Here is a 22,279-nt window from a genome sequence, read left to right on the forward strand (position 1 = left end):
AGTTGTGGTGCGTTGTCCCTGGCTGCATGCCAGTTGCCCACCAGGCCTCTATCACCGGCCTCCTCAGCAGGACGGGGAGGGGAGAAAATTAAGATGGGGAAAAAAACCTCATGAGTCAAGATAAAGGCAGTTTAATAAAGCAAAAGGAAAGGTTGTGGACACAGAAGCAAAAGAAAACAGAAGATTTTATTCTCTACTTCCCATCAGCAGTCACAAGAAGCAGGGCTTAAGTACACATAGCAGTTGTTACAGAAATAACAAATGGCTCCCCTTCATCCTCCTTTCTCTTACATTCATAGCTCAGCAGACACTGTATGGTATAGAGTATCTCTTTGGTTGGTCTGGGTCAGCTATACTGGTTATGTCCCCTCCAAGATCTTGCCTACCCCCAGCCCACTGATTAGAGGAATGTTAGAGAGGGGGGATGTTAGAGAGGCAGCTACCACCGTTCTAGCTACCAATACAAAGCACAGCACTATGAGGACTTCTATGGGGAAGATTAACTCTGTCTGAGCCTGATGCAGTAGACCACCAGGTAAAAGACCACCTCAGTGGCTGCAGAGTCAGTGCGCTGGCCCACCTTGCTGTGTTGCTTTGGCACCTTCAGTACCACCAGGCTTTGAACCCTAGATTGCAGCAGAAGCTTGTGGGGCATCCCTTCTATATGAGATGACCTTAATCCCTCGCTATTTTCCTTGCCTCCTGTCTCCTTTCTGCCCTTCAGCAACCTCCATGGAGCTGTCAGCATGGGCACAGGGCAGGCATGCTTATAGGAGTACCTCCACTGAGTGCTTGTTAAGTATATAAATTACTGCACTTTTCAGTGATGCTTTTCTGGTTATACCTTCACTTCGTTACATTCGTATCTGCTTCTCTTCAAAGCCTTGACTCTTCTGGTTACAGCAAGGTTGTTTTTTTCATCAGACTGAGACGAGCAGGTTTGTCAGAGTACTCTTGATTATGGGTCTTGCAAGACTTTTCCCTCTTAAGACAGTCTACTTGATTTTTTTCCTAAGACAGTATGAATACTGACAAAGATTCTTCTACTTAATGTTTCCTTTGATACCCTAATTTTCATCTTTGACCTTCATATCTCTTCCTATTTCTCCTTCCCCTCTGTATTTTTTATTCCATTGGGAAATGGTAGATGCTGTTGTTTATACAAAGCTTAAAGTATTCTTAAATAAAAATGTTAGAAAGGCAGATTAATTTATTTGACTTACATTTTGGGAGGTAGTTTGAAGGTATTCCTCTCTAAAATATCCAGATAAAACTTAGTTTAATTTAGTGAAAATAAATCTCACTAAACTGAAGACATAGTATTCTGTTTCTCCAGCAGACAAAGATTTAAGAAGACTCAAGTAGGGAAAGCTCTCCTCATTTCCAGAGGAAAATTAATTCCAAAGAGGACTTAAGTGCTAATGATTACCAATATATTTCATGGAGAGCTGTGCTTTGCAAGGATATCTTATCTAAGGTGAGCTAGATTGCATTTGGCTGGATTCGGATGATGAGAATCACTCTGGATTCAGAAATGCCTAAATTATTGCAGAATGTGTTCCTGATTTGGAAGCCCTGAAATGTAGAGAAATTTGTTTAATTCCTTCAGATTTATTGGTTTTGTCAAGTGACAATATCTTGAACTCAACCCACAGAGCATGGTAGTCAGTTAAAACAGATTTTGAAATTTTATTTTGCAGTTCTGTTCAGCAATGCTTCCAGCTCACTGTCAAGGACTGGCTGCTTCACCCTTGCCTGCTTCTTGCAGTTTTATCTCTGGACAGACAGTTGAAACAAGCAAAACATAATAATCTCATTTGGATCAAACTATGAAGCTTTCAAGAATAAAGGAAAATACAGTCTCCTTTCTCCTTCCCCCACCATCACTATAACACTGAATAAACATATAAGTGATCTGCTGGCCAGAACAGAATATGGGGTAACACACTGGCATTGGTTGTTGCTTCTCAGAGTCAGAGGAGGCAGTTCATTCTGACTGAACCTCCAATGACCTTCAAAGATAGATCAAGTCCAGGCATTTGAACCAAGTTTTAACTTCAAGTGGTGAATGCTCAGCTACCTGATAAATCCCACTTCTGAAGCTTTCCTGGAGCAGTGGAGCAGGTGGAACCTACTTCAGCAGTGGCTAAATGTAGCTTTATTAGTTGAGGGACCTAAGATCTTTCATTACCTTTTTAGTAGGTTATCTTTACCTCTAGTGAGAGGTTGCTTCAGGGTACAAAATGTTTCAAAAGAAAAATAGATAACCACATAAATGTCAGAAGGATACAGGAGGTTATGCTGCCGTATACATTGAAATATAAGGGAGGATGGATGAATGTGCAGGATGTAAAGAGATGGTGGAGGTAGGTGATGTACTGTTACTTATTCAGTGATCATTAAAAAAAAGTAGACCAAAAACCATGTCTGTAGAGTTCTAGATGTCCACTTACTGTTTACTAATCAGAAACTGGATCTTTGCATTCTGTTGATGGCAAAAAATGATCTTCTCTTAGAGAAACAGTAACGATTCCTATGGGTCAAGATGGCACAGATTTTCTTCCTACTTTCACTGTTCCAGAAGGCCTTGATCCATGTTGCATCTGCTAGCTAAATAAATTTGGTATAATCTGAAATTTCATAGATTAAATTATGTAATGCATTATGCAAGCATGAACAGAACAGAAATATTCCAAAATGGTTTAAAAGATCAGAAAAATGAGAGCATGTGAGAAAATGAGAATAGGGAAAAAAAAACGAATGCAAATACAGCTAAGACAAAGTATGTTAAAAATTCATATCTAATGAAAGAGACAGACCAGAGCAGAATGGTTCCAAAAGATGATTATATGCTCACTGCATGTGGTGCACAGTAACACTCACAAATGCCTCTGGCAGTAAAGCTGGCCACAGTAAATCCAGGCCTATAAAGACAGAGGAAATTACATGGCATCCTCACTAAAGATGGTGAAACAATAAAATATTGGAAGCTCTCGTTGCTGGAAAGATACTGGTAATTTGGAGGGAATTTGTCAAAAACTGGCAAGAAGTGGATTGCTGGAGATAGAGATACTAGTTTATAAACAGGGTTCAGAAGATTTAAATAAGTGTAAGTTGGCAGTAATGTCCACTTTCAGATATTTTAATAATGTGACTACTGAGGAAGGGAACAATATGGAACTGCTTGCAACGTTCAGGGCTAGAGTTATCATCATAATACTAAATCTTCTGCAGCTTTGATCCCCGAAATAGATCTCTGAGCCATATAAAAGCTTCTCCCACCAAAACCACCTTCAAAAATATATGCATAAACCATAAAGTTTTTCAATAGCGAATATCGTTGAGTGAAAATAATTTTGAAATGGAAAATAATTCTTTTTTTGTTTTGGACTATTTCTCCTTTTTATTTGGTTCATAGAATGATAAAGATACACACTTCTTTCTGACCCCAAAAGTCAGAAATGCCTTTAAGAACTTTAAAATCACAGTAAAGTTTAATAAATTGACACAAGTTCTGTTTGTTGGTCACCACTGTCATAATTAACTAGCACTATTTCTTCTGCTGATTATTAGATTAACAATTTCTGAACTTGCCCTTTAATTTTGTCCCTAACACCCAAAGAAAGGTGGGTGTTTTGCGGAACACCAGTGGTTGAGGTTTGTTATGCTAGAGAGTGAAGTGCTAAGCTAAGGAGCCTGTGTAATGTATAAACAGATTTTTCTCCTGAATCAAAAAGCTCATGCTGTGTACTTCTGCTTATGTCAGCTGTAGCACATAGAAAGACAAAAGAGGCAACAACAGTTCAGAAAAAAATTAAACTGAAATCTTGAGGAGCTTCAAAGATAAAAACAATATCCTGAATTCTGGCCAGAGCCCCAGGCAAGTGCTGCAACATGGCAATGACTACTGTAAATGTAGTTTTCCTTAATATTCTGATTATCAGTGCTGCTCTAAATTATCTCAGTTTCTAAATAGGAAATTGGTGGTATCCTACACACTGGAGTAAAACAGAATACGAAACCCTCCAGAATAAAAGTTGTTATTTATTTTTCCAGTTTCAGGAGAGTACTTCAGTTCTGTTGCTACTTGGGTACCCAGGAAAAGGCATTGCTCCAAACAAGGTTATGGCTCCTGGTTCAACAAGATGTTTAAGCTGGTGCCTAATTTTAATCGCTACTCCAGCCAAGAAAACCTCAGCCTGTGTCCATAAAATGTAGCCATGTTCTTATTAACTTCATCAAATGAAGGCTCTGAATTACAAATCTAATTCTCCGATAGGAGCTGCATTCCTTCAAAGCAAATGTCTTTGCTGACCTTGTGGTGTTTCACTCTATCAAAGTTTAGAAAGCCCTCTTCATACAGGATTGGAATGGGATTTTTATGAAATGACCTGTGGGAAATATAGCTGTGATGTATCTGCATTTCAAGAAAATAACAACAACAAAACAATATAAATTTCCTATATTTATGACTTTCAGTAATTTCTAACAAAATGCAAACTCTTCATGAGGCTGTTGCCAGCTCTATTTTAGTGTCCTTATCTTGACACAGATATATACCCACATGGCCCTTCTTTTCTGAATATTTTTATCCTTAAGATTTTCTGATGCTGCTCCATGGTCATTATTTTACATGTCTTCATTGAGTAATTTTGCACCATATGTAAGTTTTCTATACCTGTCCACCCCCTCTTTCTTGCTGCTACCTGCAAATAAGGTTAGCCCCCTCTGCACAAAATTCTTCAGTTATATAATTTGGGATCAAGAACTGATCTCCAAGGCCCAGCCCGGCAGCTCTTCTTAGAAGTCAGTGAACTATTATTACAGTTATTCTGTGTTCACAAAATTCAGACTTTTATAGCTACTTTGAAAGGCTCGATTATAAACCTCCTTCTTATAATTTCCTTTTGAGACTATCACATGAAATTGTAGAAGGTGTCTTGTGGAGTAGGTGTCTATGCTCACCGTGTTTCCCCTGTCTGTAAACTGTCAGTAAATTGATACAAGTATTGTGAAATTAAGCACTCATACCTGAAGATAGTCTAAAAATTAATAATTTTCCACTGCATTAATATGTACCTGCTGCACATATTATATATTTATCTTCGGTTTAATGGGATACTTGAAAATCTATATTTAACAGGGAAACAGGAATATAGCACATATACTTCAGAGAAACTTTAACTTTTGGGATTCCTTGATTGCTGAGTGCCTGATTTTAAAAGCTGTAGCTTGCATTTTTATTAGTATAATTTGACTATTATTTCAAAAGTAATAATAGTGGTGGATGCTTCGGAATATTTAAAACATGGTTCTTAAGCTGTGCTGTGTACAAGCTTTTCACAGAGCCTAGCTGGGAGCAGACTCCTTTTCTAAACATAGTCTTCCTAGCTGTCATGGTTTAAACCCAGTCAGCCATAAATCAGCAACCCAGTCTCTCTCTCACTCCCCCACTTCTTTCCCTCCGTCTGCTCCCGAAGGGATGGGGAGGAGAATCAAAAAGAATGTAACTCCCATGGGTTCAGATACGAACAGTTTAGTAACTAAGGTATAACACAAATCACTACTACTACCACCAATAATAATAATAATGATAAGGGAAATAACAAGGGAAGAGAATACAATACCACCCGCTGATACCCAGCCCAACAGAGCAGTGAACTCCCCTTCCGGGTAACTCTCAGTTACATCTTGGGCATGACGTGCTGTGGTATGGAATACCTCTTTGTCTAGTTTGGGTCAGGTGTCCTGTCTCTTCTTCCTCCTGGCTTCCCCTCCTCCCTGGCAGAGCATTAGACTCAGAAAGTCCTTGGTCAGACTAAACATTTGAGCGGTAACTAAAAAAATCGGTGTTATCAACGCTGTTCCCAGGCCAAAAGTCAAAAACACAGCGCTGCACCAGCTACTAAAAAGGAGAAAAAATGGCTGCTACTGCCGAACCCAGGACAGTATCCACCCCTTATTCCATACCATTCATGTCATGCTCAGATCCCACATTTTCAATATACCATTGCTCTTACATATATACACATATATATACACATACACACACACACACACACACACACACACATACACACAGAGATCATTCCTTAGTGCATGGACCAATCCCTATAAAGCTCCTGAGTCCATTCAGTCCATGATTTCAGGTTTCATCTCTTGTAACAGTCTTTCGGCGCAGGAGAGGCTGTGTGCAACGTTGGATCGTTGGCTGGTGATGCTGATGGTTCCTTTACCACGGAAGTCATCTGGTTCTATAAAAGTTCATTATCTGTTGGGATGATGGTCAGAGGGAAGTCAGGGCCACTCGCTGGTGACCTGAAGACATCTATTTGGTGGGCTATAAAAGTATTACATAGCAGGCAACAGCATACAACTGAGTTCAGTGGCTGTTTTCCCCTAAAATCAAATCCCCTTGAGGTATACCTCGGACTTACCCATCTTCCCGCATTACTCACCAAGTATATCTGGGTCCCTCAGCAAAGCAATCCCACGAGGGGGTTTGCCTTTACCTGAAGCAGGAATAACCCAGAGTGTCTTCCCCAGCAAATTCTTTATGTGCACCACAGGAACTTTGTCCCTGTCTACAGTATGTAAAATTTCTGACTGGGCTGGGCCAGCCCTGTTGGCAGATCCTCTGATGTTGACCAACCAGGTAGCCTTTGGTAAGTGTGTATCCCAGTATTTGAAAGTCTCACCACCCATTGCTCTCAGTGTAGTTTTTAACAGCCCATTGTACTGTTTGATTTTCCCAGAGGCTTGTGCATGGTAGGGGATGTGATATACCCACTCAATGCCATGCTCTTTGGCCCAAGTGTCTATAAGTTTATTCCAGAAATGAGTTGCACTGTCTGACTCTATTCTCTCTGGGGTGCCGTATCGCCACAAAATCTGTTTCTGAAGGCCCAGGATAGTGTTCTGGGCAGTGGCGTGGGGCACAGGGTATGTTTCCAGCTATTTGGTGGTTGCTTCCACCATGGTAAGCACATGGCACTTGACTTGGTGTGTTGGTGGGAGTGTGATATAATCAGTCTGCCAGGTCTCCCCAAGTTTGTACTTCAGCTGTTGTCCTCCATACCAAAGAGACTTTAAACGTTTAGCTTGTTTAATTGCAGCACTCATCCTGGGCATAGCACCTGCTGTGGTATGGAATACCTCTTTGGTGAGTTTGGGTCAGGTGTCCTGTGTCTGCTTCCTCCTGGCTTCCCCTCCTCCCTGGCAGAGCATGAGGCTCATAAAGTCCTTGGTCAGACTAAACATTTGAGCAGTAACTAAAAACATCAGTGTTATCAGCGCTGTTCCTAGGCCAAAAGTCAAAACCACAGCGCTGCACCAGCTACTAAGAAGGAGAAAAAATGACTGCTACTGCTGAACCCAGGACAGTAGCCTTCTCTGTGGAACTGTTAAGTTGCTTAAATTTAAATTTGCCTCCTGCTTCAGCAATTTAGCTTATAAATTTCTGTGCTCCAGTAGCTAGACAGTTATGTAGTAGACCACATCTATCATTACTGCTCTGATCAGTCATTCAATATTCTAGCAGGCTTCTCCATTGACTTCAGGAACTAGGTCCATATCTGCTTTAGACATGAAATTCATGGACTGATAGTTGAAATTAGGGACCTATATTATGTAATTGAGTTGACCCTCTCAAAATAGCCTTAAGGAGTTAATATATTCATATCACAGAGTAAGATAGGCACCTAAATCATCTGGATATATCACTCTGTCTTCATGCCACCTGCAGTATTCTTCAGCTTCTACATCTGTACAAATAAATACATAATGCCCTTGTTGGATATAAACTAACTATAAAGTTATGTGAATGATTTCCATTGTATTATAGTAAACGGACAAAACAAAAGATCACACTCATCTTTACACTGTCAGTATTTTTCTAATGTAGAAGAGGCATTTGCTAATAGGGAATATGGAGTCTTTGACATTTTGGGTCCCAATCCTTCAGTGAAGCTAGTCATGCACCTGCTTACTTTGTACACACATCATTCTAATGAATTCTAAAGGACTATTCATGTGCATAAAGCTAAGCCTGTGTGTAAAAGCCTTTGCAAGACTGGGCCTAAGTTGTAAGTTTGATAATGACCTGAGGCTGATTCAACAGAGAACAAGCAGTCCTTTTTAAACGTTAAGAAGTGTTAACTCCAGCTCAGCTGTGCAGGTATGGGCAGTGCTAAGAAACCTTGTTGTACATGGCACTCTCAAAAGTGACCAAGAAAAAAAATGAAAAAGGATACCCTTTTCATAGATACAACATAGATTTTTTTAGTATTATTACTTATATCTTATAATACAGCATTCTTAATCTTTTTCATTCTTGTCTTCAGCTTGATTTTGTTATGTCTATGGATTCCATTTGAATAACTTTATTGCAGGAACTCAGAAATGTTCCTGGTTTATATTCATATAAATATATGTATATCACCTGTATGAAAGAGTAGAACTGCTTAGAGAATGGTAATTGTGAACAATCATAACTGTGCTCTTTGGAACATTTTTGCTTGAGGAGAAGGTAAGACCAGCTCCGTTTCACAAAGAAGAGCACGGAAGAGCTTTTGATATTTACTTGTTCATACCATGCTACTGCAAGTGCTTTGTGCTGCACTGCAGCAGTTTGTCTTTTCAGAGACAGCACATCACCTGCAGGAGCCTTCTAACAACATCAGGGCAATTCCAGAGGTTGCAATACATCTCTTGAAACATTTTTCTTGATAATGCTTCCAGGAGTTGTTTCCACCAGGAACTTCCATAGAATTTGATAAGAGTTGGGTTTTTTCTTGTGTTTAACATTAAACATGCAGGCATCTGACAAAAATCACCATGAAAAATCAGTGAGATTACTTAAATGGAAACTGAGTTCCCACTTGGGGCTAGAGATTTCAGCATTTAATATTCTAAGTGTATAAAATAGGCATGTTTATGCACAATCACAAAAGATAAATGTTTTCTTTTGCATAAAGATAACTGTTGTTTTATCATGATCTATTCACTGCTAAAATAATCACTCTACTTTGTGGCCTTTAGGTAACATTGACTATGAAACGTCACTTGTTTGTTAGGCTTACTAAGATAAAGTTGGCAAAAAAGAGTGAAAGAGTCTTTGTCCTGCAGCTTAATCAAGTTTTAGTTACACCAGACTGGTCTGTCAGAAAATTCCAGTTTCCTCAGTTAAAGAATTAATTTAATAATCTCAGATGGGTGAAGCAGTGAGCAGATTAGGCATGGAAAAAAACATGCCAAAACTGCCATGGATGAAGGTGGTAGTCCTGGGACCACCACTGCTGGCTTTATTCTAGTTGTTGGCCTTGGGGACATGTTTTGCTCAGTTTGATGCAGGAAAAAGAATGAAGAAGGTACTTCTTATAAAGCATGGTCCTCCTTTCCTAACCTTTTTAATTATTATTTAAGTGAAGATTAAAGTTATGGAGTTGGAGAGTATTTTGCTATTCTATAATTTAGCAGTCAGGCTGAAGTTTCCTTTATGTTCTTGCTGTTTTTATGCAGGCAGGCTAGAAGATGGACATTTGACAGGCCACAATAGACTGCTCCTTTCCCAGGTATCTCCTGCTTGTTTCCTTTATCTCTGAATAGGAAATGGCTTAAAGGCACCTGTGTTATGAAGGTCCCAGGGGCAGCTGCCTGACTACTGAATGCCTGATTATGTGTTAACATGCTTTGTCAGATATTGGCAGAATCTGTTCTCTTCTTTTGCCTTTTCAGCAAGGGTACCATTGACAGACTGGCTACCCATTTATAGAAATGTTGTCCATCAAACTGTGAGGAAGGACAATGGTGTTTTTCTGTGGCCAGTGACTGTGGGAAACTTTTCTTTGGCTATTCAGGCAATTTTTGTAGCTTGCTCTGAAGAGGAGAGACTGATGAGTGCAAAAAGTACAATTAAGCAAAGCCAGACTTCAATTGAAGGCTGTAGTGTAGTCTGCTGTTCTCATTTTTTTATTTGGAAAAAAATCTATGGGTTTTCACGTTGCTGTGTGGCATTCAGCGGGGGGCTATTACAATCCTAAATTTTTTTTCTAGACCACCTAATTCTAAGTAAAAATTAAATGTAATGAGAGCCACTTGGAGTTCTGAATATTTTAAAGCATAATTCCCACAGAAGGGATTCGACCTAAACTGCGGAGAGCATCAGTTGGCTAATTATAGCTGCATTTTATATTACAGCAGGTGTCAGATGCAGTCATCTCAATAAAGTCCACATAATACTCTGGAAAATAACAAAAGCTTTTCTTTGAATGTGGGTACTAATTTCTGCTAGGTGTCATATGAGCTCTGATACTTCTTATTGGCATTAACAAGAGCACTGCAGCACTCAAACATGCTTTTTGCTTAGGATGAATTGATACTGTAAAGCACTTACTAGTCAGCCTTGGCAGATGTCGGTAGTTAATACTAGTGTTGCAGAGGTTGGTGTATAATGCAGAGTCTTATGTAAATACTTTTAGATGATGGGCTGGTTTTGAGAATGAGTGCAAGCCATGCACCAACTTACTTAATGAAAGCTAAATAGACAACAGCAGGATAACTGCATTTCCTTTAGCTTCTATCTTAAGTCCTCTGCAAGTAAAGGGCAGGTGGGAAAGCAGTAAACTAGGTGGATTAAAACATTATACTTAATAAGCACATTATGCTTTCATACCATTTTCCCAATTCAATGGAAGCAGCAAGTTTGTTACTGAAGTGATGGGTGAGAAAGGTTTTTCCTAAGCCTTGAAACCGAGATTCCCTGAATTGTATCTGAAATATCTTTAGGATTGTATCTAAATTGTATCTTCAGAACTGCCCGTAAGTGGTGAAAATACAGTCTACAGGCATTTGATTGTCACCTGACTTTTAATTTAAAGATGGGATTCTACAATTCCAAAAGGAATATATTGTAAAATATTAATGAATCGGTAAAATAAATACTGAAGCAGGTAGCTAGCACAGAAACCCTTGAATACAAGGAATTGTAGTGACATTAAGTGGAATTTCAGGTATAATAGGCATGGTGAAAAGCACAGGCAGCAAAGCCTGCCCAGATGATTGTGCTTGGCCTAACATACAACAGAGGCACTTCTGAAGCTTGCCAGGTATCCCAAGATGCAGTGAGATGGCAAAAGCTTCAGTACCGAATGCCAGGGTCAGGTCAAAGGAGGCTTGTTGCTTCTCCTGAAGGGGATAAGATGTGCCTGGTCCAAGCATGGATAAGGATAAGGGCTTCAGCAAAGAGTAATGCTAAATGTTAGGGTAATTATGCACCAGGAACAAACGTCTACCATGTACTAGGAAAACAAAGGAAATTTGACAGATCATGAAAATCCCTTGACTTTGGAGTCTTCTGTAAGAGAAACAAGCCACTTAATGATCTACTGTCTAGTGCTATAGATCTCTCCCCTACATCATCTCCCCTGATAAAAGTACTCCCCAAAAGCAGGCTGTCATTGTCCTTGGCATAGAAGCCCATGGAGAATTGCAGAGGTTATAGAAATAATAAATACAACATAACATAATAAATCTTTTATTTTTTAAATGCGGTAAACAGTCAGCTCAACAAAATTGAACCACAAGTTCCAGCCTGTTACCTTAGCAACTCTATAAAAAAATACAATCACAGGTTATGACATATCATTTAATATTTTGTAGAACTGCAACATAGTTTAAATTATAATTTTAACACATTACATGCTGAATGTAGAAACATATAGGAAGAGCTTGATTTTGGCCTGAAGACTAAATGCAGCAAGTAATTTGTAAACAACAAGTGAAAGTAAATTAGAGATATATATTAAGAATACATGTATTTCTGGACTAACATACACATATTGTTAAAAAAAAAAAAAGTTTTTAGATACAGTAATGAACATATGTAATCCATCTAGCCTCAGCCTGTCCAAAACTAAATACAGAAACCAAACACAGAGGTACAGAGGAGAAACCAAAGAGAAAATTCCTTGGCTAATCTGTGCATGGCATCTGGGAGCAGAGGCCTGTTTATGAGAACTTTAGCTCTCACACATGATGTTACCTCTAAGGAAAGACATATGAAAAGGCCTGAGAACAAAAGCCCAATTATAAAAGCTGAAGGCATGATTGCCATTGTTACAAGTGAATTTACTAATTTACCCTATTTATTCTGCATAGCCCCCTTCTGAAACCTTTTAATATTGAGAGCAGCCTGGCTTAACTTGGAAACCTCAGAGGAGTTCTGTGAAATGCTGGGAAAGTAAACAAGAGGTAGAGTTAACTGCCAAAACTGTGACCCTTCTTGTCCTTTGGTTGTCTCCCTTTTAGCCCAAAAGGAATGAGGGGGCCACCACTGTACTACATTGCTTATGCACTATTGCTTTCCCCTATCTTAAATGCCTAGTGTTGCAGTGTGTTCCTCTGCATGATACGGGTTAAAAGCCCTGCTGCTGGTAGACATCCTATTTTTTTACATCCTAGAGGAAGGTAAGGGTAGTTATCAGCAAGTAGAGGTGCTGTTGTGAAAAGTAACTTCCAATAGTGTCATTCAGAATTTATTACCCTCCACAGATTACAGAAGCCTAATGGCTTCTTGTGATGTCTCTGAGGATTCTTTGGAAGCAGGCATGTGACATACAGTTCCTATGGTAATGACTCTTACTGCCCTATATATGACATGAGTTTTATGTGTGTGTAATTCCCCTCGATTATTCTAAAAACCTGAATGAGTCTAGGATAATTTTGTATATCACCTGCTGTGAAAATTGCTTTGGTGGCAAGCAAAATCAACTACTCCATGACCTATACGTCTTGATATTAGCGGTTATATGAAACTTACTGCACTCTCCTTTCTCCACAGTTATTGCTACTTCTTCCCTTCCATTTTTACTCTAAGAGTACAGGGATGCAGTTCCACAATACAGGCAGAACAGATGGCAGCTGAAGGTCCATGTCTGCCAGGTGTCTGCATAACAGCAGAGTCAGTGTATGCAGCTGAGCACAGCTCACTTTCTTACATAGATGCTCAGTGCCATTTCTCTGTGTCATGGCAAATGAAGTACCTCTGGCAAATTTTAGACTATACTCAACTACCCAGTACTTTGGCAGGCAGATTTCAGAGGAAGTCTTGCTGTGAATAAATTATAAAATAAGACAGAAATAATTCCTGTATTCATTACTGTGGATGCAAAGGATGGACTTAATGATGTAAAACACTGGGAAAGTATAGGATCTATATAAGTAGAACACCTATAAATACAAACAGTATATAAATTATCACCTATACTCGAAAAAAGCTAGCAGGAGATGTGTTCAAATTTGTTGGCAGACTCCAGTAGAGAGAGGAAGACAAATCTTTAGAGACAGAAAGGAAGTCATGTAGTCCTATGATAACTAGGAAAGAAGAACTGATTCTTGTAGTCTGGGAGAGCAGGATGATATTCTGTGCTATGTGGAATTGCCTTCCTCTTGATAGGGCTCAGATGCATCCAACAGCTCATTTCTGATTAGTCCAGGTTCACATATAGGTGTCATGGGGAGAGAAGTCGTGTGATGCAACATATGCATCTTCCTGTGACAGTACCTTAGTGATATGCCCTTTCCTATAGGTACTGCAGTCATATGCCAGTAGACAGTGCAGATAAGCTCTTCAAGGCTAATTCTGCCAATCTCCATGTGTAAACAGATGCAACAGGTGGGAGAGTGGGAACCTTGACTGAAGGGGAGGGGGTAGAAATCTAAGGAAGAAAGAAACCAGGTGATGCCTTACATGAGAAGCAGTTTGGGAAAGGGGAGATTTTCACCATATAGGTTGAAGGACTTAAAATAGCTAGGGAACAAAGGAAGACAGGAAATGCAACAGGGAGTTCTGGGCATGGTGCCTACTGTGACTGACACATTAAGGGACCAGAAGGTAAGGACATAAGCTAAAGTCCTGTGTCTGAGAAGGCTTTGTGCTTCTCCAACAGTTTTATAGGCAACTTTATTTCATTGTCTTTATTCTGATTACAATGCTGTGGATCCAAACAAACCGGGGAGACTGGGGGAGGAATGTTGTTCCCTTAAGTAGCTTCAGATTACAGAAAGGTTTGGGGAGTGGAAAGAAAACAAAAACCACATGAGAAGAAAGAACTGACAATTCCCAGAGAGTCCCACTGACCACCATAGCTGTCAGGAAGGTGGTTTGTGCATAAGAGAATGACGAGGTCCCAAGGGTGCCAGCAGTGCTGTACTATTTGTAATGATTTTGTAGTGAGATACAAGAATGACCTTATCTATTACCAACACTGTGAAGAACTGAGCTGTGGAGTCTAATGGTGAAGAATTTCATTCCAAGCCTATGAGAATGAAAACATGGTGCTTGCTGCACTGTGTGAAAGATGTATCTTCTTTGAGAGCTCACTTCTTTCATTAAAGGGAAAAGTTAAAATATTTTAATAAAAATTAAGGTTAACACTTGATAATATGTCTGTGAACAAAGATTTATTTTTCAGCTGTGTGACAAAAGACCATGAAATATCTTCTTCTGGCCTTTCATTAAGCCACACTATCTTTAAGCGTATTTCAAGGAAAGTAAAGAGTTTGGATATTAGAAACATATACAAAGATTTTGCAGGTAATACGTATGTAAAGGTTCAAGTAATCAGCCAAGGCCAGAGTACTTGAAAAAGTGAGGGGCTGTTAAATTACTATAATCTTTAAAATAATTACTGTGATACTTTGGAGAATACATTTACTATAACAAATATAGAACATATTTTCTAATTTCTATTATAGTTATCAAGGTCATTCAGTGACAGAATGCAAAATCTTTTATTTTTCTTATTCAGATACTGTCAGGTGCATAAATTCTACAGCTAATGTAGAAAGGCATTTAAAAATTGGAATTCATTAATGAAGAAATTATGTCTTTGCCCAATATCGCACAATAATTTTTATCTTGTGAACAGGGTTTAACAATACACAGGCTCAGGCTGGCTTTATTCCACTAATACATGCCATTTCCAAAAGTGTGTTGCCTATATATTAAACACAGTGAACACACAAGTACCCTAGCATTCCTTGAACATGAATTTCAAATCCACATTTATTGTAAGTGCTTTGGGGCAAGAACCATCTTTTGTTATTAAACAATGCAAATGGGATCTTGGCTCATAATTGGGTTTCCTAAGCACTGTGAATTCTTTCACCAATGTCTCACATTCTCTTTCTCCCATTCTTTGTCCCTCTGCAGATTATGCCAGTGTTTACAAAGGTTGGGATTTGTTGCATCCTCATCAGTTTTTACATTTGCCCAAGAATCAGATTCAGTTTAGCCTAGCATTCTTCACAAAAATAAAAGGGTGACATATCCTAACACATTTGTGCATTTGAAAAGTAGAAAAGCTGATTTCATGCATAAACCCTGTCCTAAAGCTGTCTCCAAGGTGAAATTATACCAGTATTGGTATAGGAAGTGCAAAGAGCCATGCATTTAAATTGCATATGGTGACGTGCTTGAGCACACTTTCTTATGCTATAATCAGAAAATGCTGCAATAGCCTTATTGTCCAGTTTTTAACTACTGAAACTTTGCTTTAAATCTAATCTCTTCATGATCAAAAGATACCTAAAACACCTCATTTGTGTCTTAAGTGATAGCCAATCTTCTTTGTATGTATGAGCTTCTATCAGTATTTTTTAAAACTGTAATACTGGGCAAGAAGATGTATTACTGAATGCTTATTTTACAGCTGCATTACCTGGACAAACATATACACAAGTCATGCATTAATCAAACGTGACATATAAGTATGTTCTAGCATAAACACATGAATGAATTTATTGAAGTATTGATAATTCTTTGTGATTTTACTCAGTGACAGTGAATAAAAGTGTGGTTTAGTAAGACTAGAAAGAAATGTGAAATTATTAAAGACACACAAAGAGCCAGAAGGGGCAATACTGCCAAATTAGTCTTTTTCTAAGGTCTGATGCTTTAGCCTGTAGTTAAAATGAGCTTTGCCACTGAAAGACCATTGTGACCGTAATGCTTGTTCCCTAAACAGGAGTGGTGTAGCAACAACTATTCAGTCGCAGGTTCTTAGGTTGTTTGTATAGTATAAAGCCAGTAGAAACCATTGCAATTCTCTAGCTGGACCTCCCACATAACATAGATCTAAGAATTTCATGGAATTAATTCCTTCTGGAATTAGAGTGCATGTTTGAGAAAACATGCTATTCTTTATTATAACATTTTCAGAGACAAAAAATCTACAAAAACTCTGAGTATGATGTTTCAATAATTATCATAACAATGAAAGAAATGGGACTTTTAGTCTAAATTTCTGCAGCCTTTAATTTCAGCCACTGAGTCTTGTTGTACACTGCCAAAGGTATAAAAAGATTTGCCCAAACTGAAGACATTGATCAATATTCATGTTTCTTTATTAAAAACCTTATACAACTTGGACAAATTACTCTTTAATTTTCTATCGTGGCTTCTCTACAGATAGAACTTAGCATGCAGAAATCATATGAATTCACAAGGCTTCAGCTACTCAGCTCTGGTTTGCCAGGCACACCCATCTGATGAATGCTAAGTAGCTAAGACACAAAATACCTTACCTTAAAGAAAATTTTAATGTAACTTGCAGAAGATTGTTTCTATTTCAGTTTGAAATGAAACAAACTGTGTCTAAAAAAGTATGAACTAGCAGCAAGGAAAAAAAGTGGTGTACATTCTCTCCCTTTAGGCAATACTCTTGTGCATGCAGATCACATGAGGCACTGTTATCATTGTCATATAAGCATTGGGCCAGGCTAAACCTTATATTCTCAAAAGTATTTGATATGCTTATACTTCCATTTGGTCTGGTCAGGGAGTAGAACTGTATCATTTCAGTTATGGTCTGAACAGCACATAGGCATAGCTGAAGTTAGAACTGTGATTATGTTAGATTAGATTAGGCTATCTAACTCATTTAAAGATCATGTATTGGCTTTAAATTAATGGGGGGGGGGGGATGGATAAAAAAATTGTCAGGGAAGGAAAAGAGTTAATGTCAAAATCTTTTCCAACAAGAAGATCATTATTAATAGCAAGACATCAGCGGAACCCTTAACTTCATGGAAATCACGGTAAGAGGTTGTAAAGAGATTAAAGAGATATAGGTACAGAAGGATGTTGCTATTATTTTATCTCATGGGGTATGTTGCACAGTATTAGGAGCCTGGGTATGGATTTGGATGGTAGAACCACTGACAGCATATGACTGCATGGAATTGCAAGATGGTAAGTGCAGCTCATAGTCCCACACTGAAACCCAGTATTCTGCTGCTAAAGAGCAAACAGAGATGATAAGGACCTCCTACAAAGTAGTAGACCTCTGGAAAGATCCAGAAGTCAATATTTTAAATACTGATTTGGACAGCTGGTGTTACCATGGTATTCCAGAAACCTACCCAAAGCAACACTGATATGGACCAGATGTAGGTGATGTGTCATTGAGTCCCTACTGAGATAGATGTGCAGTTCCTGAGGAAGGAGTTCTTCAGGTAGAAAATACATGGCCATGATTTTGAAGCATGTAGCTACAAATATCAATTATGACAGCAGCTTGATGTAACTGCTTGATCCAAATCCGAGGCATCCTTCTTAGAAAAGGCCTGAAATTGAGAGCCAAAAAAGCTCTTAGCACTATGGGTTGAGATTGAGTACAGTGTTGCAGGGAGAAATCTCATCTGAATTTCTGCCACATCCTCTAACATCATATTAGCAACATCAGAGGTTTCTGATTAAGGGCCTCCCATTGAGAGAAATCCTATCAGCTTCCTTGTTCCTATGACAAAACCAGGCCATGTAAAACCATGTGTTGTTTGCTTGAATCCCATTACCAAACAATGCACATAATTTAGCATGTTTTTTCCTCAGGCACTTCTGCCTGAGACACCTTTAGGATGGCCCAGATGCAGGAGTATCCCCACAACTGTAGGACAGTTCTGGGCAGGAATGTCCTCCCCCCCCGTAGAAGTGGGGTCAATGTGCATACCAGTGTGCAAGTAATGGGGGTCAGAGACATAAATGTGCATACACATATGGCAGAGCAGGATCAAGAAACCCAAGCCCATGCTCTCATTAGGATCCTCTTATCACATTAGCCAAAGTCTGACTTGATTGTGCTTTGTCTATATCTGTGCCTGTGACTTTTATATCCCATGCTGTTTTAACAAGAGATGGAAGAGATCCAGTCAGAAAAGCCAAAGCCTTGTGATGAGATCTGGTTGTATTGGGCCTTTGTAATTATGCTGCTTGTTTGGGAGTCAGGATCTTTGAGTAAGGGGGCCTAAAGCAAAATTTTTGTAATTACTCTTGGAATTAATATCACCTTCAGATATTAATATGAATATATCATCTTACTCTTCCTACTTGGCTGTAGGCTACGTTTGTTTCATAATTAGTCTGCCCTTCTTTCCTTGTTTTGGGAGATATCTATTAAAATTGTCATAAGCAGTTCACAATTTCTAGTCACATTTTTTTGTCCATGTTCTTCTCACATTTGATTTGATTTGATTGATTTGTTGCCACATTTGATTGGTTTGTTTTATTCTGTTCAGCCATCAAATTTCTTTACCATCCCTTGCTCCCAGGCAACCACTAATGCTTAGTTCTTCAAGTAATTCCCCTTTACCTCCTCACCGTAAGGTCCAAGATGGAAGCCTACATGGCAGAAGCAACAATCTGAATAAAGATATCACCTAGGATTTCTCGGCAATTCACTAATGTTTTGACATTAGAAACATGAGAAACTTGAGAAGCACCAGAGCTCTTGTACGTGACTCCTTTGAGGGAAAGCAGAGGTTGGCCAGTTCCAGCTCTATGCCAGGCTATCACTTCTCCTCCTTCAGTCTTTAAATAGGTAATAACTGTTGGTTTTAACATCCCAGTCATGTGAGTTTCCTCTCAGGTCTCAGAAATGCCAATGAGATTGATTTTAGACTCATAATAGAGCCCTTATTTTTTTCAACTGGGCTTCTAGCAGTGGTGCCTTGGCATTTTCATAATTCCTTCTCTTTGTGCTCTTTGATGTCTGTTCTCAACATCTCTATTTTTTGTACTATGTAAGCGCTCATTTGTTTCCTCTTTCACTCTGTCCTATAAGTGCAACACCTCCTCTGACTCCTGTTGATCCTTCTGTTACAAGCCTGCTTCCTCCTCCACCCAGAAGCCGCACAAACTGTGTAGCCTCCATTCACTGCTGAGATAAACTGGTACTCCATCAACCTTGCATCATTTATGTAATATTGCATCATTTAGGTAATAAATCACTTTTTGTTCTCTATTTCGTATTGTCTTAGAGTAGGCTTGCAGTATTCTGTGATAAAGCATAATAATGCATCAAGCTGATTACCATCTTGTGAGCACCGTGTTGTACTGGTAGCCACAGAATACATATCCATTAACATCATCATCTTGGGATATATTTAAAATGTGGATATAAATAAGCAGGGCTTAGAAAAGTGATTTATCCTGCACATCGCTTTTAGCTTCACTTTTCTCTATTTAAGCATCCTCTGACAGTCTTCCCTGCCTACAGCTGGAAATAGTAATGCTGCTGTAGCAGTGGTGGTCTAAGAATAGGCAGAGACACAGGGCATGGAGAAAGAGGTACATCAGATCAGCTGGTGTGGTTGCAAAAGAGAGGCAAGATTTAAGGAGCAGCCTCCTCACCAAACTGTTACTGCAGAGCTGGGATCAGGGACTGCCAGAAAGCTTGTCCCCCTTTCCCACCTTCACTAACTTGTCTTATAGAAGATATTCTCTCTCTGTACAAACTGTGTGTATCCTAAGTCATAAAGAGATTATGTTTTTTATTTTAATTAATTTACAAGTTTTGTCTTGATGTCTTTATTCAGAACCTTGAGTGAGCAATTTTGGGTGTACAAATTGTCTTCTTCAAGACGAGAGGTCAACTTTCTATTCTTCTTGTGATTTAGTGAATAATCTGGGGAATGTTTGAATTAGCGCTCCATCAAAAGTAACTGTTAAAAATCTTCCTACATATTGTCATTCTTTTAATCCTGTTAGTTTCCCCCATGTTTATCCTGGTTAGGATTTCTCTTATCAGACACTCAAAAAAAGTAAGAGATTGAAGGGTAATATGATGTTATCACATTTATGATAGATTAACTATAGCATTTGTGTCTCAAACAGATGTCTGCATAGGTCTTGGAAGAAATGAAAAGCAAAATGCTGCTGTGTGAACTAATCCACTGTTTTGTCATAATATTTCCAGAATTGCAGTCAGCTATAAATTAGTTTGAAGGATTTTTTCTGTAATAACAATTTTCAGCATGAAGCTTGATGTTCAAGTTGAAATCTCAAAATGCTACTGATATCGGAGAAGAAACAGAAAACGATTGGAGGAAGAAATAGCAGAGAATTTTTTTAGCTAAATCTGGTCTGGTTTATATGATGTATTATGTAATTATGTATTTGGGTCTTGTGGTAATGATATGTTATTTTGTATGTAAATTGATGCAATAATGAACTTTACTGAAGTGATTTTATAGTACTCTAAATTTGCTTGATATCTATATGTCTCTATCTAAAATTGATAATTCCACATAATAAAAATATGTTCCTATTGAATGTGCTGCACAATTACTGTTAGATTCTTTAATTAGAGTTTATCTTAGTTAAGAATTTCAAGAAGGGATGTCTCCTTCTTTCATATTAAATTTGAGACTTCTGTAAAATGGTATTGATTTTCAGACATGGGTGTTCTCACCTGTTTTCTGTAAGGAATGTATTTCAAAGGTTTCTTGCTCTGGTGTCCAAGCATAGAGACACACAAAATTTTCAGGAGTTTTTGGAAAATATTGATGGTATAACATTTTCATATTTTTTAAAGCACACTAAATTTTCTGAGCTATAGAGGGTGTGATAATGAAATTAGGTAGGCCAGAAACTCATAAGTGAAATTTCAGTATTTTGGAAGTGTTGAGAGAGGTTAAAAAACTGTGTCCTTTAATTATCAGATTAGCTTCCTGGTGAATATGTTGCAGAAATTGCTTCCTTTTTTCATATAAATGATTTTTATATTTTCTTTAATCAGGATTAACTGATCTTATATTAGAAGGGGCTGAATATGGCATTCGCTGTAAATCATTTAGGCAGCTGAGCAATACCACTTACATTAACAATAACGTTTCAGCATCTGCTTAGAGTACATTCTTAAGTACTCTACTGCAACTTAAATGATATGGTTTTGGATAGCCTGATCTTGTTATTACTATTGTCACTAAATATATATAAAATTAAGTAAAAGCCCTATCATTAATACCCGTGTTGCTGTGCTCCTATTTGTTTCAGAATAATAGTTTTCCTCTAAGAGAAATTATTTACTTTATTCCCTTACCAATATCACAGTACACTATATTAGTCCTTGATTTAAAATTTTCCTGAATACTCTCTAGAAATGAAAACCAAATGCATGCTATCTACTTGTTCTTCTAATTACATATAGCCTGACTGAAATTCAGAAGGTAGTGAAGCATGATCATTCATTCCTGAGGCAATATTGGCTATCCTTCATCAAGCTGTGCTTTCCTCAATAGTACCCCATTTAATGTCCAAAACCAATTTTTAAGATTCTCTCCTCCCCAAAGGCACCCAGACTAAATGGTCTACAATTTCCTGAAGTGTTTGCAGTGTCCGTCTTCAATAATGGCATTATGTTGGCCATTTTCTAACCATTGGGTCTTTTTTTGAATAGAATGACTTTGTAAAATGTTTGCATAACTTGCGGTAACAACATCCCTACTTTTTTAGAGAAATATCGAATATTGGTAACTATTTACTAGTGGGATGTTGTTATTAAATGCCATTATATTATTATACCATTGGATAGGTTAGTTATTAGTTTCCCTTTCCCAAAACCAAATCCACTGTCTGTGACTCATCTACAAAATACTCAAGGTATTTACTATAAATCGTATTTGCATTCTGTTGCTGGTTGCTTGTAGTAAACATCCTTAAAATAAGACATTGTTTTACAAATAGGAAACAAGCTAAATCACTTTGTTTAATACATTGTCTTTAAACTGAAAGGCAATGTTCATGGGGCAGATTTTAAAAGTAGCAGAAAGTTAAAGAGATAGTCTTGGTATTTAATATGTAATTAATTTCATTTAAAGTGCTTCAAGACTAAGATTAAAACTAACAAAAAATTAGATACAGGACACGTACAACAATAGGCATAAAAAGATGGGTATGAGAAAAACTTCTAGTGCACTTGTAGGTGTCAAGGCCTGCATGGTC

General features: G+C 38.2%; 1 long non-coding RNA gene across 2 annotated transcripts; it reads left to right on the forward strand.

The window, feature by feature from the left end:
• Positions 1–823: 823 nt before the first annotated feature.
• LOC133219794 (uncharacterized) lies at positions 824–22,013 on the forward strand. Of its 2 annotated transcripts, none has more exons than XR_009727533.1 (3): positions 824–2,124; positions 9,520–9,572; positions 20,310–22,013. It is a non-coding gene; the product is annotated as an uncharacterized LOC133219794 (long non-coding RNA). The 2 variants fall into 2 exon arrangements; XR_009727532.1 differs by lacking the exon at positions 20,310–22,013 and adding an exon at positions 15,212–18,760.
• The last annotated feature ends 266 nt before the right edge of the window (positions 22,014–22,279 follow it).

This window comes from Neopsephotus bourkii, unplaced genomic scaffold (genome assembly GCF_033783945.1).
Source record: "Neopsephotus bourkii isolate Nb327-2 ecotype Australia unplaced genomic scaffold, CSIRO-AGI_Nbou_v1 NB_1376, whole genome shotgun sequence".
NCBI classification, from domain to species: Eukaryota; Metazoa; Chordata; class Aves; order Psittaciformes; family Psittacidae; genus Neopsephotus; species Neopsephotus bourkii.